The sequence below is a fragment of the Hypanus sabinus genome, chromosome 3 (genome assembly GCF_030144855.1).
Source record: "Hypanus sabinus isolate sHypSab1 chromosome 3, sHypSab1.hap1, whole genome shotgun sequence".
Classification (NCBI taxonomy): Eukaryota; Metazoa; Chordata; class Chondrichthyes; order Myliobatiformes; family Dasyatidae; genus Hypanus; species Hypanus sabinus.
This window is the reverse complement of record NC_082708.1, coordinates 75,187,098-75,211,162: the sequence shown is the minus strand read 5'-3', so window position 1 is coordinate 75,211,162 and position 24,065 is coordinate 75,187,098.

Sequence of the window (24,065 nt, the reverse complement as noted above, 5' to 3'; positions counted from 1 at the left end):
CAGGCTTCATTTCTCAGCTGGATACCTGCAGGCTTCATTTCTCAGCTGGATATCAGCAGGCTTCATTTCTCAGCTGGATATCTGCAGGCTTCATTTCTCAGCTGGATATCTGCAGGCTTCAGTTCTCAGCTGGATATCCGCAGGCTTCAGTTAGCTGGATATCTGCAGGCTTCAGTTCTCAGCTGGATATCTGCAGGCTTCATTTCTCAGCTGGATATCTGGAGGCTTCAGTTCTCAGCTGGATATCTGCAGGCTTCAGTTATCTGGATATCCGCAGGCTTCAGTTAGCTGGATATCTGCAGGCTTCAGTTCTCAGCTGGATATCCGCAGGCTTCATTTTTCAGCTGCATATCTGCAGGCTTCAGTTGTCAGCTGGATATCTGCAGGCTTCATTTCTCAGCTGGATATCTGCAGGCTTCATTTCTCAGCTGGATATCTGCCGGCTTCATTTCTCAGCTGGATATCAGCAGGCTTCAGTTAGCTGGATATCTGCAGGCTTCATTTCTCAGCTGGATATCTGCAGTGTTCAGTTCTCAGCTAGATATATGCAGGCTTCAGTTCTCAACTGGATATCTGCAGGCTTCAGTTCTCAGCTGGATATCTGCAGGCTTCATTTCTCAGCTGGATATCTGCAGGCCTCATTTCTCAGCTGGATATCTGCAGGCTTCATTTCTCAGCTGGATATCTGCAGGCTTCATTTCTCTGCTGGATATCTGTAGGCTTAATTTCTCAGCTGGATATCTGCAGGCTTCAGTTCTCAGCTGGATATCTGCAGGCTTCAGTTAGCTGGATATCTGCAGGCTTCAGTTCTCAGCTGGATATCTGCAGGCTTCAGTTAGCTGGATATCCGCAGGCTTCATTTCTCAGCTGGATATCTGCAGGCTTCATTTCTCAGCTGGATATCAGCAGGCTTCAGTTAGCTGGATATCTGCAGGCTTCATTTCTCAGCTGGATATCTGCAGTCTTCAGTTCTCAGCTGGATATCTGCAGGCTTCAGTTCTCAAGTGGATATCTGCAGGCTTCATTTCTCAGCTGGATACCTGCAAGCTTCATTTCTCAGCTGGATATCTGCAGGCTTCATTTCTCAGCTGGATATCTGCAGGCTTCATTTCTCAGCTGGATATCAGCAGGCTTCAGTTAGCTGGATATCTGCAGGCTTCATTTCTCAGCTGGATATCTGCAGTCTTCAGTTCTCAGATGGATATCTGCAGGCTTCAGTTCTCAAGTGGATATCTGCAGGCTTCATTTCTCAGCTGGATACCTGCAGGCTTCATTTCTCAGCTGGATATCAGCAGGCTTCATTTCTCAGCTGGATATCTGCAGGCTTCATTTCTCAACTGGATATCTGCAGGCTTCAGTTCTCAGCTGGATATCTGCAGGCTTCATTTCTCAGCTGGATATCTGCAGGCTTCATTTCTCAGCTGGATATCAGCAGGCTTCAGTTAGCTGGATATCTGCAGGCTTCATTTCTCAGCTGGATATCTGCAGTCTTCAGTTCTCAGATGGATATCTGCAGGCTTCAGTTCTCAAGTGGATATCTGCAGGCTTCATTTCTCAGCTGGATACCTGCAGGCTTCATTTCTCAGCTGGATATCAGCAGGCTTCATTTCTCAGCTGGATATCTGCAGGCTTCATTTCTCAGCTGGATATCTGCAGGCTTCAGTTCTCAGCTGGATATCCGCAGGCTTCAGTTAGCTGGATATCTGCAGGCTTCAGTTCTCAGCTGGATATCTGCAGGCTTCATTTCTCAGCTGGATATCTGGAGGCTTCAGTTCTCAGCTGGATATCTGCAGGCTTCAGTTATCTGGATATCCGCAGGCTTCAGTTAGCTGGATATCTGCAGGCTTCAGTTCTCAGCTGGATATCCGCAGGCTTCATTTTTCAGCTGCATATCTGCAGGCTTCAGTTGTCAGCTGGATATCTGCAGGCTTCATTTCTCAGCTGGATATCTGCAGGCTTCATTTCTCAGCTGGATATCTGCCGGCTTCATTTCTCAGCTGGATATCAGCAGGCTTCAGTTAGCTGGATATCTGCAGGCTTCATTTCTCAGCTGGATATCTGCAGTGTTCAGTTCTCAGCTAGATATATGCAGGCTTCAGTTCTCAACTGGATATCTGCAGGCTTCAGTTCTCAGCTGGATATCTGCAGGCTTCATTTCTCAGCTGGATATCTGCAGGCCTCATTTCTCAGCTGGATATCTGCAGGCTTCATTTCTCAGCTGGATATCTGCAGGCTTCATTTCTCTGCTGGATATCTGTAGGCTTAATTTCTCAGCTGGATATCTGCAGGCTTCAGTTCTCAGCTGGATATCTGCAGGCTTCAGTTAGCTGGATATCTGCAGGCTTCAGTTAGCTGGATATATGCAGGCTTCATTTCTCAGCTGGATATCTGCAGTCTTCAGTTCTCAGATGGATATCTGCAGGCTTCAGTTCTCAAGTGGATATCTGCAGGCTTCATTTCTCAGCTGGATACCTGCAGGCTTCATTTCTCAGCTGGATATCAGCAGGCTTCATTTCTCAGCTGGATATCTGCAGGCTTCATTTCTCAGCTGGATATCTGCAGGCTTCAGTTCTCAGCTGGATATCCGCAGGCTTCAGTTAGCTGGATATCTGCAGGCTTCAGTTCTCAGCTGGATATCTGCAGGCTTCATTTCTCAGCTGGATATCTGGAGGCTTCAGTTCTCAGCTGGATATCTGCAGGCTTCAGTTATCTGGATATCCGCAGGCTTCAGTTAGCTGGATATCTGCAGGCTTCAGTTCTCAGCTGGATATCCGCAGGCTTCATTTTTCAGCTGCATATCTGCAGGCTTCAGTTGTCAGCTGGATATCTGCAGGCTTCATTTCTCAGCTGGATATCTGCAGGCTTCATTTCTCAGCTGGATATCTGCCGGCTTCATTTCTCAGCTGGATATCAGCAGGCTTCAGTTAGCTGGATATCTGCAGGCTTCATTTCTCAGCTGGATATCTGCAGTGTTCAGTTCTCAGCTAGATATATGCAGGCTTCAGTTCTCAACTGGATATCTGCAGGCTTCAGTTCTCAGCTGGATATCTGCAGGCTTCATTTCTCAGCTGGATATCTGCAGGCCTCATTTCTCAGCTGGATATCTGCAGGCTTCATTTCTCAGCTGGATATCTGCAGGCTTCATTTCTCTGCTGGATATCTGTAGGCTTAATTTCTCAGCTGGATATCTGCAGGCTTCAGTTCTCAGCTGGATATCTGCAGGCTTCAGTTAGCTGGATATCTGCAGGCTTCAGTTAGCTGGATATCTGCAGGCTTCAGTTCTCAGCTGGATATCTGCAGGCTTCAGTTAGCTGGATATCCGCAGGCTTCATTTCTCAGCTGGATATCTGCAGGCTTCATTTCTCAGCTGGATATCAGCAGGCTTCAGTTAGCTGGATATCTGCAGGCTTCATTTCTCAGCTGGATATCTGCAGTCTTCAGTTCTCAGCTGGATATCTGCAGGCTTCAGTTCTCAAGTGGATATCTGCAGGCTTCATTTCTCAGCTGGATACCTGCAAGCTTCATTTCTCAGCTGGATATCTGCAGGCTTCATTTCTCAGCTGGATATCTGCAGGCTTCATTTCTCAGCTGGATATCAGCAGGCTTCAGTTAGCTGGATATCTGCAGGCTTCATTTCTCAGCTGGATATCTGCAGTCTTCAGTTCTCAGATGGATATCTGCAGGCTTCAGTTCTCAAGTGGATATCTGCAGGCTTCATTTCTCAGCTGGATACCTGCAGGCTTCATTTCTCAGCTGGATATCAGCAGGCTTCATTTCTCAGCTGGATATCTGCAGGCTTCATTTCTCAACTGGATATCTGCAGGCTTCAGTTCTCAGCTGGATATCTGCAGGCTTCATTTCTCAGCTGGATATCTGCAGGCTTCATTTCTCAGCTGGATATCAGCAGGCTTCAGTTAGCTGGATATCTGCAGGCTTCATTTCTCAGCTGGATATCTGCAGTCTTCAGTTCTCAGATGGATATCTGCAGGCTTCAGTTCTCAAGTGGATATCTGCAGGCTTCATTTCTCAGCTGGATACCTGCAGGCTTCATTTCTCAGCTGGATATCAGCAGGCTTCATTTCTCAGCTGGATATCTGCAGGCTTCATTTCTCAGCTGGATATCTGCAGGCTTCAGTTCTCAGCTGGATATCCGCAGGCTTCAGTTAGCTGGATATCTGCAGGCTTCAGTTCTCAGCTGGATATCTGCAGGCTTCATTTCTCAGCTGGATATCTGGAGGCTTCAGTTCTCAGCTGGATATCTGCAGGCTTCAGTTATCTGGATATCCGCAGGCTTCATTTTTCAGCTGCATATCTGCAGGCTTCAGTTGTCAGCTGGATCTCTGCAGGCTTCATTTCTCAGCTGGATATCTGCAGGCCTCATTTCTCAGCTGGATATCTGCAGGCTTCATTTCTCAGCTGGATATCAGCAGGCTTCAGTTAGCTGGATATCTGCAGGCTTCATTTCTCAGCTGGATATCTGCAGTCTTCAGTTCTCAGCTGGATATCTGCAGGCTTCAGTTCTCAAGTGGATATCTGCAGGCTTCATTTCTCAGCTGGATACTTGCAGGCTTCATTTCTCAGCTGGATATCTGCAGGCTTCATTTCTCAGCTGGATATCTGCAGGCTTCATTTCTCAGCTGGATATCTGCAGGCTTCAGTTCTCAGCTAGATATCTGCAGGCTTCATTTCTCAGCTGGATATCTGCAGGCTTCAGTTCTCAGCTAGATATCTGCAGGCTTCATTTCTCAGCTGGATATCTGCAGGCTTCAGTTCTCAGCTGGATATCTGCAGGCTTCATTTCTCAGCTGGATATCTGCAGGCTTCAGTTAGCTGGAGATCTGCAGGCTTCATTTCTCAGCTGGATATCTGAAGGCTTCAGTTAGCTGGATATCTGCAGGCATCAGTTCTCAGCTGGATATCAGCAGGCCTCAGTTAGCTGGGTATATGCAGGCTTCATTTCTCAGCTGGATATCTGCAGGCTTCATTTCTCAGCTGGATATCTGCAGTCTTCTGTTCTCTGCGGGGTATCTGCAGGCTTCAGTTAGCTGGATATATGCAGGCTTCATTTCTCAGCTGGATATCTGCAGGCTTCAGTTAGCTGGATATCTGCAGGCTTCATTTCTCAGCTGGATATCTGCAGGCTTCATTGCTCAGCTGGATATCTGCAGGCTTCAGTTAGCTGGATATCTGCAGGCTTCAGTTCACAGTTGAATATCTGCAGGCTTCAGTTAGCTGGATATCCGCAGGCTTCATTTTTCAGCTGCATATCTGCAGGCTTCAGTTGTCAGCTGGATATCTGCAGGCTTCATTTCTCAGCTGGATATCTGCAGGCTTCATTTCTCAGCTGGATATCTGCAGGCTTCATTTCTCAGCTGGATATCAGCAGGCTTCAGTTAGCTGGATATCTGCAGGCTTCATTTCTCAGCTGGATATCTGCAGTCTTCAGTTCTCAGCTGGATAGCTGCAGGCTTCAGTTCTCAAGTGGATATCTGCAGGCTTCATTTCTCAGCTGGATACCTGCAGGCTTCATTTCTCAGCTGGATATCTGCAGGCTTCATTTCTCAGCTGGATATCTGCAGGCTTCATTTCTCAGCTGGATATCTGCAGTCTTCTGTTCTCTGCTGGGTATCTGCAGGCTTCAGTTAGCTGGATATATGCAGGCTTCATTTCTCAGCTGGATATCTGCAGGCTTCAGTTAGCTGGATATCTGCAGGCTTCATTTCTCAGCTGGATATCTGCAGGCTTCATTGCTCAGCTGGATATCTGCAGGCTTCAGTTAGCTGGATATCTGCAGGCTTCAGTTCTCAGTTGAATATCTGCAGGCTTCAGTTAGCTGGATATCCGCAGGCTTCATTTTTCAGCTGCATATCTGCAGGCTTCAGTTGTCAGCTGGAGATCTGCAGGCTTCATTTCTCAGCTGGATATCTGCAGGCTTCATTTCTCAGCTGGATATCTGCAGGCTTCATTTCTCAGCTGGATATCAGCAGGCTTCAGTTAGCTGGATATCTGCAGGCTTCATTTCTCAGCTGGATATCTGCAGTCTTCAGTTCTCAGCTGGATATATGCAGGCTTCAGTTCTCAAGTGGATATCTGCAGGCTTCATTTCTCAGCTGGATACCTGCAGGCTTCATTTCTCAGCTGGATATCTGCAGGCTTCATTTCTCAGCTGGATATCTGCAGGCTTCATTTCTCAGCTGGATATCTGCAGGCTTCAGTTCTCAGCTAGATATCTGCAGGCTTCAATTCTCAGCTGGATATCTGAAGGCTTCAATTAGCTGGATATCTGCAGGCTTCATTTCTCAGCTGGATATCTGCAGGCCTCATTTCTCAGCTGGATATCTGCAGGCTTCATTTCTCAGCTGGATATCTGCAGGCTTCATTTCTCTGCTGGATATCTGCAGGCTTCAGTTAGCTGGATATCTGCAGGCTTCAGTTAGCTGGATATCTGCAGGCTTCAGTTCTCAGCTGGATATCTGGAGGCTTCAGTTGGCTGGATATCCGCAGGCTTCATTTTTCAGCTGCATATCTGCAGGCTTCATTTCTCAGCTGGATATCTGCAGGCTTCATTTCTCAGCTGGATATCTGCAGGCTTCATTTCTCAGCTGGATATCAGCAGGCTTCAGTTAGCTGGATATCTGCAGGCTTCATTTCTCAGCTGGATATCTGCAGTCTACAGTTCTCAGCTAGATATATGCAAGCTTCAGTTCTCAACTGGATATCTGCAGGCTTCAGTTCTCAGCTGGATATATGCAGGCTTCATTTCTCAGCTGGATATCTGCAGGCCTCATTTCTCAGGTGGATATCTGCAGGCTTCATTTCTCAGCTGGATATCTGCAGGCTTCATTTCTCAGCTGGGTATCTGCAGGCTTCAGTTCTCAGCTAGATATCTGCAGGCTTCAATTCTCAGCTGGATATCTGAAGGCTTCAGTTAGCTGGATATCTGCAGGCTTCATTTCTCAGCTGGATATCTGCAGGCCTCATTTCTCAGCTGGATATCTGCAGGCTTCATTTCTCAGCTGGATATCTGAAGGCTTCATTTCTCTGCTGGATATCTGTAGGCTTCATTTCTCAGCTGGATATCTGCAGGCTTCAGTTCTCAGCTGGATATCTGCAGGCTTCAGTTAGGTGGATATCTGCAGTCTACAGTTCTCAGCTAGATATCTGCAGGCTTCAGTTCTCAGTTGAATATCTGCAGGCTTCAGTTAGCTGGATATCCGCAGGCTTCATTTTTCAGCTGCATATCTGCAGGCTTCAGTTGTCAGCTGGATATCTGCAGGCTTCATTTCTCAGCTGGATATCTGCAGGCATCATTTCTCAGCTGGATATCTGCAGGCTTCATTTCTCAGCTGGATATCAGCAGGCTTCAGTTAGCTGGATATCTGCAGGCTTCATTTCTCAGCTGGATATCTGTAGTCTTCAGTTCTCAGCTGGATATCTGCAGGCTTCAGTTCTCAAGTGGATATCTGCAGGCTTCATTTCTCAGCTGGATACCTGCAGGCTTCATTTCTCAGCTGGATATCTGCAGGCTTCATTTCTCAGCTGGATATCTGCAGGCTTCAGTTCTCAGCTAGATATCTGCAGGCTTCAATTCTCAGCTGGATATCTGAAGGCTTCAATTAGCTGGATATCTGCAGGCTTCATTTCTCAGCTGGATATCTGCAGGCCTCATTTCTCAGCTGGATATCTGCAGGCTTCATTTCTCAGCTGGATATCTGCAGGCTTCATTTCTCTGCTGGATATCTGTAGGCTTCATTTCTCAGCTGGATATCTGCAGGCTTCAGTTCTCAGCTGGATATCTGCAGGCTTCAGTTAGCTGGATATCTGCAGGCTTCAGTTAGCTGGATATCTGCAGGCTTCAGTTCTCAGCTGGATATCTGCAGGCTTCAGTTGGCTGGATATCCGCAGGCTTCATTTTTCAGCTGCATATCTGCAGGCTTCAGTTGTCAGCTGGATATCTGCAGGCTTCATTTCTCAGCTGGAAATCTGCAGGCTTCATTTCTCAGCTGGATATCTGCAGGCTTCATTTCTCAGCTGGATATCAGCAGGCTTCAGTTAGCTGGATATCTGCAGGCTTCATTTCTCAGCTGGATATCTGCAGTCTACAGTTCTCAGCTAGATATATGCAGGCATCAGTTCTCAACTGGATATCTGCAGGCTTCATTTCTCAGCTGGATATCTGCAGGCTTCAGTTCTCAGCTAGATATCTGCAGGCTTCAATTCTCAGCTGGATATCTGAAGGCTTCAATTAGCTGGATATCTGCAGGCTTCATTTCTCAGCTGGATATCTGCAGGCCTCATTTCTCAGCTGGATATCTGCAGGCTTCATTTCTCAGCTGGATATCTGCAGGCTTCATTTCTCTGCTGGATATCTGCAGGCTTCAGTTAGCTGGATATCTGCAGGCTTCAGTTAGCTGGATATCTGCAGGCTTCAGTTCTCAGCTGGATATCTGGAGGCTTCAGTTGGCTGGATATCCGCAGGCTTCATTTTTCAGCTGCATATCTGCAGGCTTCATTTCTCAGCTGGATATCTGCAGGCTTCATTTCTCAGCTGGATATCTGCAGGCTTCATTTCTCAGCTGGATATCAGCAGGCTTCAGTTAGCTGGATATCTGCAGGCTTCATTTCTCAGCTGGATATCTGCAGTCTACAGTTCTCAGCTAGATATATGCAAGCTTCAGTTCTCAACTGGATATCTGCAGGCTTCAGTTCTCAGCTGGATATATGCAGGCTTCATTTCTCAGCTGGATATCTGCAGGCCTCATTTCTCAGGTGGATATCTGCAGGCTTCATTTCTCAGCTGGATATCTGCAGGCTTCATTTCTCAGCTGGGTATCTGCAGGCTTCAGTTCTCAGCTAGATATCTGCAGGCTTCAATTCTCAGCTGGATATCTGAAGGCTTCAGTTAGCTGGATATCTGCAGGCTTCATTTCTCAGCTGGATATCTGCAGGCCTCATTTCTCAGCTGGATATCTGCAGGCTTCATTTCTCAGCTGGATATCTGCAGGCTTCATTTCTCTGCTGGATATCTGTAGGCTTCATTTCTCAGCTGGATATCTGCAGGCTTCAGTTCTCAGCTGGATATCTGCAGGCTTCAGTTAGGTGGATATCTGCAGTCTACAGTTCTCAGCTAGATATCTGCAGGCTTCAGTTCTCAGTTGAATATCTGCAGGCTTCAGTTAGCTGGATATCCGCAGGCTTCATTTTTCAGCTGCATATCTGCAGGCTTCAGTTGTCAGCTGGATATCTGCAGGCTTCATTTCTCAGCTGGATATCTGCAGGCATCATTTCTCAGCTGGATATCTGCAGGCTTCATTTCTCAGCTGGATATCAGCAGGCTTCAGTTAGCTGGATATCTGCAGGCTTCATTTCTCAGCTGGATATCTGTAGTCTTCAGTTCTCAGCTGGATATCTGCAGGCTTCAGTTCTCAAGTGGATATCTGCAGGCTTCATTTCTCAGCTGGATACCTGCAGGCTTCATTTCTCAGCTGGATATCTGCAGGCTTCATTTCTCAGCTGGATATCTGCAGGCTTCAGTTCTCAGCTAGATATCTGCAGGCTTCAATTCTCAGCTGGATATCTGAAGGCTTCAATTAGCTGGATATCTGCAGGCTTCATTTCTCAGCTGGATATCTGCAGGCCTCATTTCTCAGCTGGATATCTGCAGGCTTCATTTCTCAGCTGGATATCTGCAGGCTTCATTTCTCTGCTGGATATCTGTAGGCTTCATTTCTCAGCTGGATATCTGCAGGCTTCAGTTCTCAGCTGGATATCTGCAGGCTTCAGTTAGCTGGATATCTGCAGGCTTCAGTTAGCTGGATATCTGCAGGCTTCAGTTCTCAGCTGGATATCTGCAGGCTTCAGTTGGCTGGATATCCGCAGGCTTCATTTTTCAGCTGCATATCTGCAGGCTTCAGTTGTCAGCTGGATATCTGCAGGCTTCATTTCTCAGCTGGAAATCTGCAGGCTTCATTTCTCAGCTGGATATCTGCAGGCTTCATTTCTCAGCTGGATATCAGCAGGCTTCAGTTAGCTGGATATCTGCAGGCTTCATTTCTCAGCTGGATATCTGCAGTCTACAGTTCTCAGCTAGATATATGCAGGCTTCAGTTCTCAACTGGATATCTGCAGGCTTCAGTTCTCAGCTGGATATCTGCAGGCTTCATTTCTCAGCTGGATATCTGCAGGCCTCATTTCTCAGGTGGATATCTGCAGGCTTCATTTCTCAGCTGGATATCTGCAGTCTTCAGTTCTCAGCTGGATATCTGCAGGCTTCAGTTCTCAAGTGGATATCTGCAGGCTTCATTTCTCAGCTGGATACCTGCAGGCTTCATTTCTCAGCTGGATATCTGCAGGCTTCATTTCTCAGCTGGATATCTGCAGGCTTCAATTCTCAGCTGGATATCTGAAGGCTTCAGTTAGCTGGATATCTGCAGGCTTCATTTCTCAGCTGGATATCTGCAGGCCTCATTTCTCAGCTGGATATCTGCAGGCTTCATTTCTCAGCTGGATATCTGCAGGCTTCATTTCTCTGCTGGATATCTGTAGGCTTCATTTCTCAGCTGGATATCTGCAGGCTTCAGTTCTCAGCTGGATATCTGCAGGCTTCAGTTAGCTGGATATCTGCAGGCTTCAGTTAGCTGGATATCTGCAGGCTTCAGTTCTCAGCTGGATATCTGCAGGCTTCAGTTAGCTGGATATCCGCAGGCTTCATTTTTCAGCTGCATATCTGCAGGCTTCATTTCTCAGCTGGATATCTGCAGGCTTCATTTCTCAGCTGGATATCAGCAGGTTTCAGTTAGCTGGATATCTGCAGGCTTCATTTCTCAGCTGGATATCTGCAGTCTTCAGTTCTCTGCTAGATATATGCAGGCTTCAGTTCTCAACTGGATATCTGCCGGCTTCAGTTCTCAGCTGGATATCTGCAGGCTTCATTTCTCAGCTGGATATCTGCAGGCCTCATTTCTCAGCTGGATATCTGCAGGCTTCATTTCTCAGCTGGATATCTGCAGGCTTCATTTCTCTGCTGGATATCTGTAGGCTTCATTTCTCAGCTGGATATCTGCAGGCTTCAGTTCTCAGCTGGTTATCTGCAGGCGTCAGTTAGCTGGATATCTGCAGGCTTCAGTTAGCTGGATATCTGCAGGCTTCAGTTCTCAGCTGGATATCTGCAGGCTTCAGTTAGCTGGATATCCGCAGGCTTCATTTCTCAGCTGGATATCTGCAGGCTTCATTTCTCAGCTGGATATCAGCAGGCTTCAGTTAGCTGGATATCTGCAGGCTTCATTTCTCAGCTGGATATCTGCAGTCTTCAGTTCTCAGCTGGATATCTGCAGGCTTCAGTTCTCAAGTGGATATCTGCAGGCTTCATTTCTCAGCTGGATACCTGCAAGCTTTATTTCTCAGCTGGATATCTGCAGGCTTCATTTCTCAGCTGGATATCTGCAGGCTTCATTTCTCAGCTGGATATCAGCAGGCTTCAGTTAGCTGGATATCTGCAGGCTTCATTTCTCAGGTGGATATCTGCAGTCTTCAGTTCTCAGCTGGATATCTGCAGGCTTCAGTTCTCAAGTGGATATCTGCAGGCTTCATTTCTCAGCTGGATACCTGCAGGCTTCATTTCTCAGCTGGATATCAGCAGGCTTCATTTCTCAGCTGGATATCTGCAGGCTTCATTTCTCAACTGGATATCTGCAGGCTTCAGTTCTCGGCTAGATGTCTGCAGGCTTCAATTCTCAGCTGGATATCTGAAGGCTTCAGTTAGCTGGATATCTGCAGGCTTCATTTCTCAGCTGGATATCTGCAGGCTTCAGTTCTCAGCTGGATATCCGCAGGCTTCAGTTAGCTGGATATCTGCAGGCTTCAGTTCTCAGCTGGATATCTGCAGGCTTCATTTCTCAGCTGGATATCTGCAGGCTTCAGTTCTCAGCTGGATATCTGCAGGCTTCAGTTCTCAGCTGGATATCTGCAGGCTTCAGTTATCTGGATATCCGCAGGCTTCATTTTTCAGCTGCATATCTGCAGGCTTCAGTTGTCAGCTGGATCTCTGCAGGCTTCATTTCTCAGCTGGATATCTGCAGGCTTCATTTCTCAGCTGGATATCTGCAGGCTTCATTTCTCAGCTGGATATCAGCAGGCTTCAGTTAGCTGGATATCTGCAGGCTTCATTTCTCAGCTGGATATCTGCAGTCTTCAGTTCTCAGCTGGATATCTGCAGGCTTCAGTTCTCAAGTGGATATCTGCAGGCTTCATTTCTCAGCTGGATACTTGCAGGCTTCATTTCTCAGCTGGATATCTGCAGGCTTCATTTCTCAGCTGGATATCTGCAGGCTTCATTTCTCAGCTGGATATCTGCAGGCTTCAGTTCTCAGCTAGATATCTGCAGGCTTCATTTCTCAGCTGGATATCTGCAGGCTTCAGTTCTCAGCTAGATATCTGCAGGCTTCATTTCAGCTGGATATCTGCAGGCTTCAGTTCTCAGCTGGATATCTGCAGGCTTCATTTCTCAGCTGGATATCTGCAGGCTTCAGTTAGCTGGAGATCTGCAGGCTTCATTTCTCAGCTGGATATCTGAAGGCTTCAGTTAGCTGGATATCTGCAGGCATCAGTTCTCAGCTGGATATCAGCAGGTCTCAGTTAGCTGGGTATATGCAGGCTTCATTTCTCAGCTGGATATCTGCAGGCTTCATTTCTCAGCTGGATATCTGCAGTCTTCTGTTCTCTGCTGGGTATCTGCAGGCTTCAGTTAGCTGGATATATGCAGGCTTCATTTCTCAGCTGGATATCTGCAGGCTTCAGTTAGCTGGATATCTGCAGGCTTCATTTCTCAGCTGGATATCTGCAGGCTTCATTGCTCAGCTGGATATCTGCAGGCTTCAGTTAGCTGGATATCTGCAGGCTTCAGTTCTCAGTTGAATATCTGCAGGCTTCAGTTAGCTGGATATCCGCAGGCTTCATTTTTCAGCTGCATATCTGCAGGCTTCAGTTGTCAGCTGGATATCTGCAGGCTTCATTTCTCAGCTGGATATCTGCAGGCTTCATTTCTCAGCTGGATATCTGCAGGCTTCATTTCTCAGCTGGATATCAGCAGGTTTCAGTTAGCTGGATATCTGCAGGCTTCATTTCTCAGCTGGATATCTGCAGTCTTCAGTCCTCAGCTGGATATCTGCAGGCTTCAGTTCTCAAGTGGATATCTGCAGGCTTCATTTCTCAGCTGGATACCTGCAGGCTTCATTTCTCAGCTGGATATCTGCAGGCTTCATTTCTCAGCTGGATATCTGCAGGCTTCATTTCTCAGCTGGATATCTGCAGGCTTCAGTTCTCAGCTAGATATCTGCAGGCTTCAATTCTCAGCTGGATATCTGAAGGCTTCAATTAGCTGGATATCTGCAGGCTTCATTTCTCAGCTGGATATCTGCAGGCCTCATTTCTCAGCTGGATATCTGCAGGCTTCATTTCTCAGCTGGATATCTGCAGGCTTCATTTCTCTGCTGGATATCTGTAGGCTTCATTTCTTAGCTGGATATCTGCAGCCTTCAGTTCTCAGCTGGATATCTGCAGGCTTCAGTTAGCTGGATATCTGCAGGCTTCAGTTAGCTGGATATCTGCAGGCTTCAGTTCTCAGCTGGATATCTGCAGGCTTCAGTTGGCTGGATATCCGCAGGCTTCATTTTTCAGCTGCATATCTGCAGGCTTCAGTTGTCAGCTGGATATCTGCAGGCTTCATTTCTCAGCTGGATATCTGCAGGCTTCATTTCTCAGCTGGATATCTGCAGGCTTCATTTCTCAGCTGGATATCAGCAGGCTTCAGTTAGCTGGATATCTGCAGGCTTCATTTCTCAGCTGGATATCTGCAGTCTACAGTTCTCAGCTAGATATATGCAGGCTTCAGTTCTCAACTGGATATCTGCAGGCTTCAGTTCTCAGCTGGATATCTGCAGGCTTCATTTCTCAGCTGGATATCTGCAGGCCTCATTTCTCAGCTGGATATCTGCAGGCTTCATTTCTCAGCTGGATATCTGCAGTCTTCAGTTCTCAGCTGGATATCTGCAGGCTTCAGTTCTCAAGTGGATATCTGCAGGCTTCATTTCTCAGCTGGATACCTGCAGGCTTCATTTCTCAGCTGGATATCTGCAGGCTTCATTTCTCAGCTGGATATCTGCAGGCTTCATTTCTCAGCTGGATATCTGCAGGCTTCAGTTCTCAGCTAGATATCTGCAGGCTTCATTTCTCAGCTGGATATCTGCAGGCTTCAGTTCTCAGCTAGTTATCTGCAGGCTTCATTTCTCAGCTGGATATCTGCAGGCTTCAGTTAGCTGGAGATCTGCAGGCTTCATTTCTCAGCTGGATATCTGAAGGCTTCAGTTAGCTGGATATCTGCAGGCCTCAGTTCTCAGCTGGATATCAGCAGGCCTCAGTTAGCTGGGTATATGCAGGCTTCATTTCTCAGCTGGATATCTGCAGGCTTCATTTCTCAGCTGGATATCTGCAGTCTTCTGTTCTCTGCTGGGTATCTGCAGGCTTCAGTTAGCTGGATATATGCAGGCTTCATTTCTCAGCTGGATATCTGCAGGCTTCAGTTAGCTGGATATCTGCAGGCTTTATTTCTCAGCTGGATATCTGCAGGCTTCATTGCTCAGCTGGATATCTGCAGGCTTCAGTTCTCAGTTGAATATCTGCAGGCTTCAGTTTGCTGGATATCCGCAGGCTTCATTTTTCAGCTGCATATCTGCAGGCTTCAGTTGTCAGCTGGATATCTGCAGGCTTCATTTCTCAGCTGGATATCTGCAGGCTTCATTTCTCAGCTGGATATCTGCAGGCTTCATTTCTCAGCTGGATATCAGCAGGCTTCAGTTAGCTGGATATCTGCAGGCTTCATTTCTCAGCTGGATATCTGCAGTCTTCAGTTCTCAGCTGGATATCTGCAGGCTTCAGTTCTCAAGTGGATATATGCAGGCTTCATTTCTCAGCTGGATACCTGCAGGCTTCATTTCTCAGCTGGATATCTGCAGGCTTCATTTCTCAGCTGGATATCTGCAGGCTTCATTTCTCAGCTGGATATCTGCAGGCTTCAGTTCTCAGCTAGATATCTGCAGGCTTCAATTCTCAGCTGGATATCTGAAGGCTTCAATTAGCTGGATATCTGCAGGCTTCATTTCTCAGCTGGATATCTGCAGGCCTCATTTCTCAGCTGGATATCTGCAGGCTTCATTTCTCAGCTGGATATCTGCAGGCTTCATTTCTCTGCTGGATATCTGTAGGCTTCATTTCTCAGCTGGATATCTGCAGGCTTCAGTTCTCAGCTGGATATCTGCAGGCTTCAGTTAGCTGGATATCTGCAGGCTTCAGTTAGCTGGATATCTGCAGGCTTCAGTTCTCAGCTGGATATCTGCAGGCTTCAGTTGGCTGGATATCCGCAGGCTTCATTTTTCAGCTGCATATCTGCAGGCTTCAGTTGTCAGCTGGATATCTGCAGGCTTCATTTCTCAGCTGGATATCTGCAGGCTTCATTTCTCAGCTGGATATCTGCAGGCTTCATTTCTCAGCTGGATATCAGCAGGCTTCAGTTAGCTGGATATCTGCAGGCTTCATTTCTCAGCTGGATATCTGCAGGCCTCATTTCTCAGCTGGATATCTGCAGGCTTCATTTCTCAGCTGGATATCTGCAGGCTTCATTTCTCTGCTGGATATCTGTAGGCTTCATTTCTTAGCTGGATATCTGCAGCCTTCAGTTCTCAGCTGGATATCTGCAGGCTTCAGTTAGCTGGATATCTGCAGGCTTCAGTTAGCTGGATATCTGCAGGCTTCAGTTCTCAGCTGGATATCTGCAGGCTTCAGTTGGCTGGATATCCGCAGGCTTCATTTTTCAGCTGCATATCTGCAGGCTTCAGTTGTCAGCTGGATATCTGCAGGCTTCATTTCTCAGCTGGATATCTGCAGGCTTCATTTCTCAGCTGGATATCTGCAGGCTTCATTTCTCAGCTGGATATCAGCAGGCTTCAGTTAGCTGGATATCTGCAGGCTTCATTTCTCAGCTGGATATCTGCAGTCTACAGTTCTCAGCTAGATATATGCAGGCTTCAGTTCTCAACTGGATATCTGCAGGCTTCAGTTCTCAGCTGGATATCTGCAGGCTTCATTTCTCAGCTGGATATCTGCAGGCCTCATTTCTCAGCTGGATATCTGCAGGCTTCATTTCTCAGCTGGATATCTGCAGTCTTCAGTTCTCAGCTGGATATCTGCAGGCTTCAGTTCTCAAGTGGATATCTGCAGGCTTCATTTCTCAGCTGGATACCTGCAGGCTTCATTTCTCAGCTGGATATCTGCAGGCTTCATTTCTCAGCTGGATATCTGCAGGCTTCATTTCTCAGCTGGATATCTGCAGGCTTCAGTTCTCAGCTAGATATCTGCAGGCTTCATTTCTCAGCTGGATATCTGCAGGCTTCAGTTCTCAGCTAGTTATCTGCAGGCTTCATTTCTCAGCTGGATATCTGCAGGCTTCAGTTAGCTGGAGATCTGCAGGCTTCATTTCTCAGCTGGATATCTGAAGGCTTCAGTTAGCTGGATATCTGCAGGCATCAGTTCTCAGCTGGATATCAGCAGGCCTCAGTTAGCTGGGTATATGCAGGCTTCATTTCTCAGCTGGATATCTGCAGGCTTCATTTCTCAGCTGGATATCTGCAGTCTGCTGTTCTCTGCTGGGTATCTGCAGGCTTCAGTTAGCTGGATATATGCAGGCTTCATTTCTCAGCTGGATATCTGCAGGCTTCAGTTAGCTGGATATCTGCAGGCTTTATTTCTCAGCTGGATATCTGCAGGCTTCATTGCTCAGCTGGATATCTGCAGGCTTCAGTTCTCAGTTGAATATCTGCAGGCTTCAGTTTGCTGGATATCCGCAGGCTTCATTTTTCAGCTGCATATCTGCAGGCTTCAGTTGTCAGCTGGATATCTGCAGGCTTCATTTCTCAGCTGGATATCTGCAGGCTTCATTTCTCAGCTGGATATCTGCAGGCTTCATTTCTCAGCTGGATATCAGCAGGCTTCAGTTAGATGGATATCTGCAGGCTTCATTTCTCAGCTGGATATCTGCAGTCTTCAGTTCTCAGCTGGATATCTGCAGGCTTCAGTTCTCAAGTGGATATATGCAGGCTTCATTTCTCAGCTGGATACCTGCAGGCTTCATTTCTCAGCTGGATATCTGCAGGCTTCATTTCTCAGCTGGATATCTGCAGGCTTCATTTCTCAGCTGGATATCTGCAGGCTTCAATTCTCAGCTGGATATCTGAAGGCTTCAATTAGCTGGATATCTGCAGGCTTCATTTCTCAGCTGGATATCTGCAGGCCTCATTTCTCAGCTGGATATCTGCAGGCTTCATTTCTCAGCTGGATATCTGCAGGCTTCATTTCTCTGCTGGATATCTGTAGGCTTCATTTCTCAGCTGGATATCTGCAGGCTTCAGTTGTCAGCTGGATATCTGCAGGCTTCAGTTAGCTGGATATCTGCAGGCTTCAGTTAGCTGGATATCTGCAGGCTTCAGTTCTCAGCTGGATATCTGCAGGCTTCAGTTGGCTGGATATCCGCAGGCTTCATTGTTCAGCTGCATATCTGCAGGCTTCAGTTGTCAGCTGGATATCTGCAGGCATCATTTCTCAGCTGGATATCTGCAGGCTTCATTTCTCAGCTGGATATCTGCAGGCTTCATTTCTCAGCTGGATATCAGCAGGCTTCAGTTAGCTGGATATCTGCAGGCTTCATTTCTCAGCTGGATATCTGCAGTCTACAGTTCTCAGCTAGATATATGCAGGCTTCAGTTCTCAACTGGATATCTGCAGGCTTCAGTTCTCAGCTGGATATCTGCAGGCTTCATTTCTCAGCTGGATATCTGCAGGCCTCATTTCTCAGCTGGATATCTGCAGGCTTCATTTCTCAGCTGGATATCTGCCGTCTTCAGTTCTCAGCTGGATATCTGCAGGCTTCAGTTCTCAAGTGGATATCTGCAGGCTTCATTTCTCAGCTGGATACCTGCAGTCTTCATTTCTCAGCTGGATATCTGCAGACTTCATTTCTCAGCTGGATATCTGCAGGCTTCATTTCTCAGCTGGATATCTGCAGGCTTCAGTTCTCAGCTAGATATCTGCAGGCTTCAATTCTCAGCTGGATATCTGAAGGCTTCAGTTAGCTGGATATCTGCAGGCTTCATTTCTCAGCTGGATATCTGCAGGCTTCATTTCTCTGCTGGATATCTGTAGGCTTCATTTCTCAGCTGGATATCTGCAGGCTTCAGTTCTCAGCTGGATATCTGCAGGCTTCAGTTAGCTGGATATCTGCAGGCTTCAGTTAGCTGGATATCTGCAGGCTTCAGTTCTCAGCTGGATATCTGCAGGCTTCATTTCTCAGCTGGATATCTGCAGGCTTCATTTCTCTGCTGGATATCTGTAGGCTTCATTTCTCAGCTGGATATCTGCAGGCTTCAGTTCTCAGCTGGATATCTGCAGGCTTCAGTTAGCTGGATATCTGCAGGCTTCAGTTAGCTGGATATCTGCAGGCTTCAGTTCTCAGCTGGATATCTGCAGGCTTCAGTTAGCTGGATATCCGCAGGCTTCATTTCTCAGCTGGATATCTGCAGGCTTCATTTCTCAGCTGGATATCAGCAGGCTTCAGTTAGCTGGATATCTGCAGGCTTCATTTCTCAGCTGGATATCTGCAGTCTTCAGTTCTCAGCTGGATATCTGCAGGCTTCAGTTCTCAGCTGGATATCTGCAGGCTTCATTTCTCAGCTGGATATCTGCAGGCTTCATTTCTCAGCTGGATATCAGCAGGCTTCAGTTAGCTGGATATCTGCAGGCTTCATTTCTCAGCTGGATATCTGCAGTCTTCAGTTCTCAGCTGGATATCTGCAGGCTTCAGTTCTCAAGTGGATATCTGCAGGCTTCATTTCTCAGCTGGATACCTGCAGGCTTCATTTCTCAGCTGGATATCAGCTGGCTTCATTTCTCAGCTGGATATCTGCAGGCTTCCTTTCTCAACTGGATATCTGCAGGCTTCAGTTCTCGGCTAGATATCTGCAGGCTTCAATTCTCAGCTGGATATCTGAAGGCTTCAGTTAGCTGGATACCTGCAGGCTTCATTTCTCAGCTGGATATCAGCAGGCTTCATTTCTCAGCTGGATATCTGCAGGCTTCATTTCTCAACTGGATATCTGCAGGCTTCAGTTCTCGGCTAGATATCTGCAGGCTTCAATTCTCAGCTGGATATCTGAAGGCTTCAGTTAGCTGGATATCTGCAGGCTTCATTTCTCAGCTGGATATCTGCAGGCTTCAGTTCTCAGCTGGATATCCGCAGGCTTCAGTTAGCTGGATATCTGCAGGCTTCAGTTCTCAGCTGGATATCTGCAGGCTTCATTTCTCAGCTGGATATCTGCAGGCTTCAGTTCTCAGCTGGATATCTGCAGGCTTCAGTTCTCAGCTGGATATCTGCAGGCTTCAGTTATCTGGATATCCGCAGGCTTCATTTTTCAGCTGCATATCTGCAGGCTTCAGTTGTCAGCTGGATCTCTGCAGGCTTCATTTCTCAGCTGGATATCTGCAGGCTTCATTTCTCAGCTGGATATCTGCAGGCTTCATTTCTCAGCTGGATATCAGCAGGCTTCAGTTAGCTGGATATCTGCAGGCATCATTTCTCAGCTGGATATCTGCAGTCTTCAGTTCTCAGCTGGATATCTGCAGGCTTCAGTTCTCAAGTGGATATCTGCAGGCTTCATTTCTCAGCTGGATACTTGCAGGCTTCATTTCTCAGCTGGATATCTGCAGGCTTCATTTCTCAGCTGGATATCTGCAGGCTTCATTTCTCAGCTGGATATCTGCAGGCTTCAGTTCTCAGCTAGATATCTGCAGGCTTCATTTCTCAGCTGGATATCTGCAGGCTTCAGTTCTCAGCTAGATATCTGCAGGCTTCATTTCTCAGCTGGATATCTGCAGGCTTCAGTTCTCAGCTGGATATCTGCAGGCTTCATTTCTCAGCTGGATATCTGCAGGCTTCAGTTAGCTGGAGATCTGCAGGCTTCATTTCTCAGCTGGATATCTGAAGGCTTCAGTTAGCTGGATATCTGCAGGGATCAGTTCTCAGCTGGATATCAGCAGGCCTCAGTTGGCTGGATATCCGCAGGCTTCATTTTTCAGCTGCATATCTGCAGGCTTCAGTTGTCAGCTGGATATCTGCAGGCTTCATTTCTCAGCTGGATATCTGCAGGCTTCATTTCTCAGCTGGATATCTGCAGGCTTCATTTCTGAGCTGGATATCAGCAGGCTTCAGTTAGCTGGATATCTGCAGGCTTCATTTCTCAGCTGGATATCTGCAGTCTACAGTTCTCAGCTAGATATATGCAGGCTTCAGTTCTCAACTGGATATCTGCAGGCTTCAGTTCTCAGCTGGATATCTGCAGGCTTCATTTCTCAGCTGGATATCTGCAGGCCTCATTTCTCAGCTGGATATCTGCAGGCTTCATTTCTCAGCTGGATATCTGCAGTCTTCAGTTCTCAGCTGGATATCTGCAGGCTTCAGTTCTCAAGTGGATATCTGCAGGCTTCATTTCTCAGCTGGATACCTGCAGGCTTCATTTCTCAGCTGGATATCTGCAGGCTTCATTTCTCAGCTGGATATCTGCAGGCTTCATTTCTCAGCTGGATATCTGCAGGCTTCAGTTCTCAGCTAGATATCTGCAGGCTTCATTTCTCAGCTGGATATCTGCAGGCTTCAGTTCTCAGCTAGATATCTGCAGGCTTCATTTCTCAGCTGGATATCTGCAGGCTTCAGTTAGCTGGAGATCTGCAGGCTTCATTTCTCAGCTGGATATCTGAAGGCTTCAGTTAGCTGGATATCTGCAGTCTTCAGTTCTCAGCTGGATATCTGCAGGCTTCAGTTCTCAAGTGGATATCTGCAGGCTTCATTTCTCAGCTGGATACCTGCAGGCTTCATTTCTCAGCTGGATATCTGCAGGCTTCATTTCTCTGCTGGATATCTGCAGGCTTCATTTCTCAGCTGGATATCTGCAGGCTTCAGTTCTCAGCTAGATATCTGCAGGCTTCAATTCTCAGCTGGATATCTGAAGGCTTCAATTAGCTGGATATCTGCAGGCTTCATTTCTCAGCTGGATATCTGCAGGCCTCATTTCTCAGCTGGATATCTGCAGGCTTCATTTCTCAGCTGGATATCTGCAGGCTTCATTTCTCTGCTGGATATCTGTAGGCTTCATTTCTCAGCTGGATATCTGCAGGCTTCAGTTCTCAGCTGGATATCTGGAGGCTTCAGTTAGCTGGATATCTGCAGGCTTCAGTTAGCTGGATATCTGCAGGCTTCAGTTCTCAGCTGGATATCTGCAGGCTTCAGTTGGCTGGATATCCGCAGGCTTCATTTTTCAGCTGCATATCTGCAGGCTTCAGTTGTCAGCTGGATATCTGCAGGCTTCATTTCTCAGCTGGATATCTGCAGGCTTCATTTCTCAGCTGGATATCTGCAGGCTTCATTTCTCAGCTGGATATCAGCAGGCTTCAGTTAGCTGGATATCTGCAGGCTTCATTTCTCAGCTGGATATCTGCAGTCTACAGTTCTCAGCTAGATATATGCAGGCTTCAGTTCTCAACTGGATATCTGCAGGCTTCAGTTCTCAGCTGGATATCTGCAGGCTTCATTTCTCAGCTGGATATCTGCAGGCCTCATTTCTCAGCTGGATATCTGCAGGCTTCATTTCTCAGCTGGATATCTGCAGTCTTCAGTTCTCAGATGGATATCTGCAGGCTTCAGTTCTCAAGTGGATATCTGCAGGCTTCATTTCTCAGCTGGATACCTGCAGGCTTCATTTCTCAGCTGGATATCTGCAGGCTTCATTTCTCAGCTGGATATCTGCAGGCTTCATTTCTCAGCTGGATATCTGCAGGCTTCAGTTCTCAGCTAGATATCTGCAGGCTTCATTTCTCAGCTGGATATCTGCAGGCTTCAGTTCTCAGCTAGATATCTGCAGGCTTCATTTCTCAGCTGGATATCTGCAGGCTTCAGTTAGCTGGAGATCTGCAGGCTTCATTTCTCAGCTGGATATCTGAAGGCTTCAGTTAGCTGGATATCTGCAGGCATCAGTTCTCAGCTGGATATCAGCAGGCCTCAGTTAGCTGGGTATATGCAGGCTTCATTTCTCAGCTGGATATCTGCAGGCTTCATTTCTCAGCTGGATATCTGCAGTCTTCTGTTCTCTGCTGGGTATCTGCAGGCTTCAGTTAGCTGGATATATGCAGGCTTCATTTCTCAGCTGGATATCTGCAGGCTTCAGTTAGCTGGATATCTGCAGGCTTTATTTCTCAGCTGGATATCTGCAGGCTTCATTGCTCAGCTGGATATCTGCAGGCTTCAGTTAGCTGGATATCTGCAGGCTTCAGTTCTCAGTTGAATATCTGCAGGCTTCAGTTAGCTGGATATCCGCAGGCTTCATTTTTCAGCTGCATATCTGCAGGCTTCAGTTGTCAGCTGGATATCTGCAGGCTTCATTTCTCAGCTGGATATCTGCAGGCTTCATTTCTCAGCTGGATATCTGCAGGCTTCATTTCTCAGCTGGATATCAGCAGGCTTCAGTTAGCTGGATATCTGCAGGCTTCATTTCTCAGCTGGATATCTGCAGTCTTCTGTTCTCAGCTGGATATCTGCAGGCTTCAGTTCTCAAGTGGATATATGCAGGCTTCATTTCTCAGCTGGATACCTGCAGGCTTCATTTCTCAGCTGGATATCTGCAGGCTTCATTTCTCAGCTGGATATCTGCAGGCTTCATTTCTCAGCTGGATATCTGCAGGCTTCAGTTCTCAGCTAGATATCTGCAGGCTTCAATTCTCAGCTGGATATCTGAAGGCTTCAATTAGCTGGATATCTGCAGGCTTCATTTCTCAGCTGGATATCTGCAGGCCTAATTTCTCAGCTGGATATCTGCAGGCTTCATTTCTCAGCTGGATATCTGCAGGCTTCATTTCTCTGCTGGATATCTGTAGGCTTCATTTCTCAGCTGGATATCTGCAGGCTTCAGTTCTCAGCTGGATATCTGCAGGCTTCAGTTAGCTGGATATCTGCAGGCTTCAGTTCTCAGCTGGATATCTGCAGGCTTCAGTTGGCTGGATATCCGCAGGCTTCATTTTTCAGCTGCATATCTGCAGGCTTCAGTTGTCAGCTGGATATCTGCAGGCTTCATTTCTCAGCTGGATATCTGCAGGCTTCATTTCTCAGCTGGATATCTGCAGGCTTCATTTCTCAGCTGGATATCAGCAGGCTTCAGTTAGCTGGATATCTGCAGGCTTCATTTCTCAGCTGGATATCTGCAGTCTACAGTTCTCAGCTAGATATATGCAGGCTTCAGTTCTCAACTGGATATCTGCAGGCTTCAGTTCTCAGCTGGATATCTGCAGGCTTCATTTCTCAGCTGGATATCTGCAGGCCTCATTTCTCAGCTGGATATCTGCAGGCTTCATTTCTCAGCTGGATATCTGCCGTCTTCAGTTCTCAGCTGGATATCTGCAGGCTTCAGTTCTCAAGTGGATATCTGCAGGCTTCATTTCTCAGCTGGATACCTGCAGGCTTCATTTCTCAGCTGGATATCTGCAGACTTCATTTCTCAGCTGGATATCTGCAGGCTTCATTTCTCAGCTGGATATCTGCAGTCTACAGTTCTCAGCTAGATATATGCAGGCTTCAGTTCTCAACTGGATATCTGCAGGCTTCAGTTCTCAGCTGGATATCTGCAGGCTTCATTTCTCAGCTGGATATCTGCAGGCCTCATTTCTCAGCTGGATATCTGCAGGCTTCATTTCTCAGCTGGATATCTGCCGTCTTCAGTTCTCAGCTGGATATCTGCAGGCTTCAGTTCTCAAGTGGATATCTGCAGGCTTCATTTCTCAGCTGGATACCTGCAGGCTTCATTTCTCAGCTGGATATCTGCAGACTTCATTTCTCAGCTGGATATCTGCAGGCTTCAGTTCTCAGCTAGATATCTGCAGGCTTCAATTCTCAGCTGGATATCTGAAGGCTTCAGTTAGCTGGA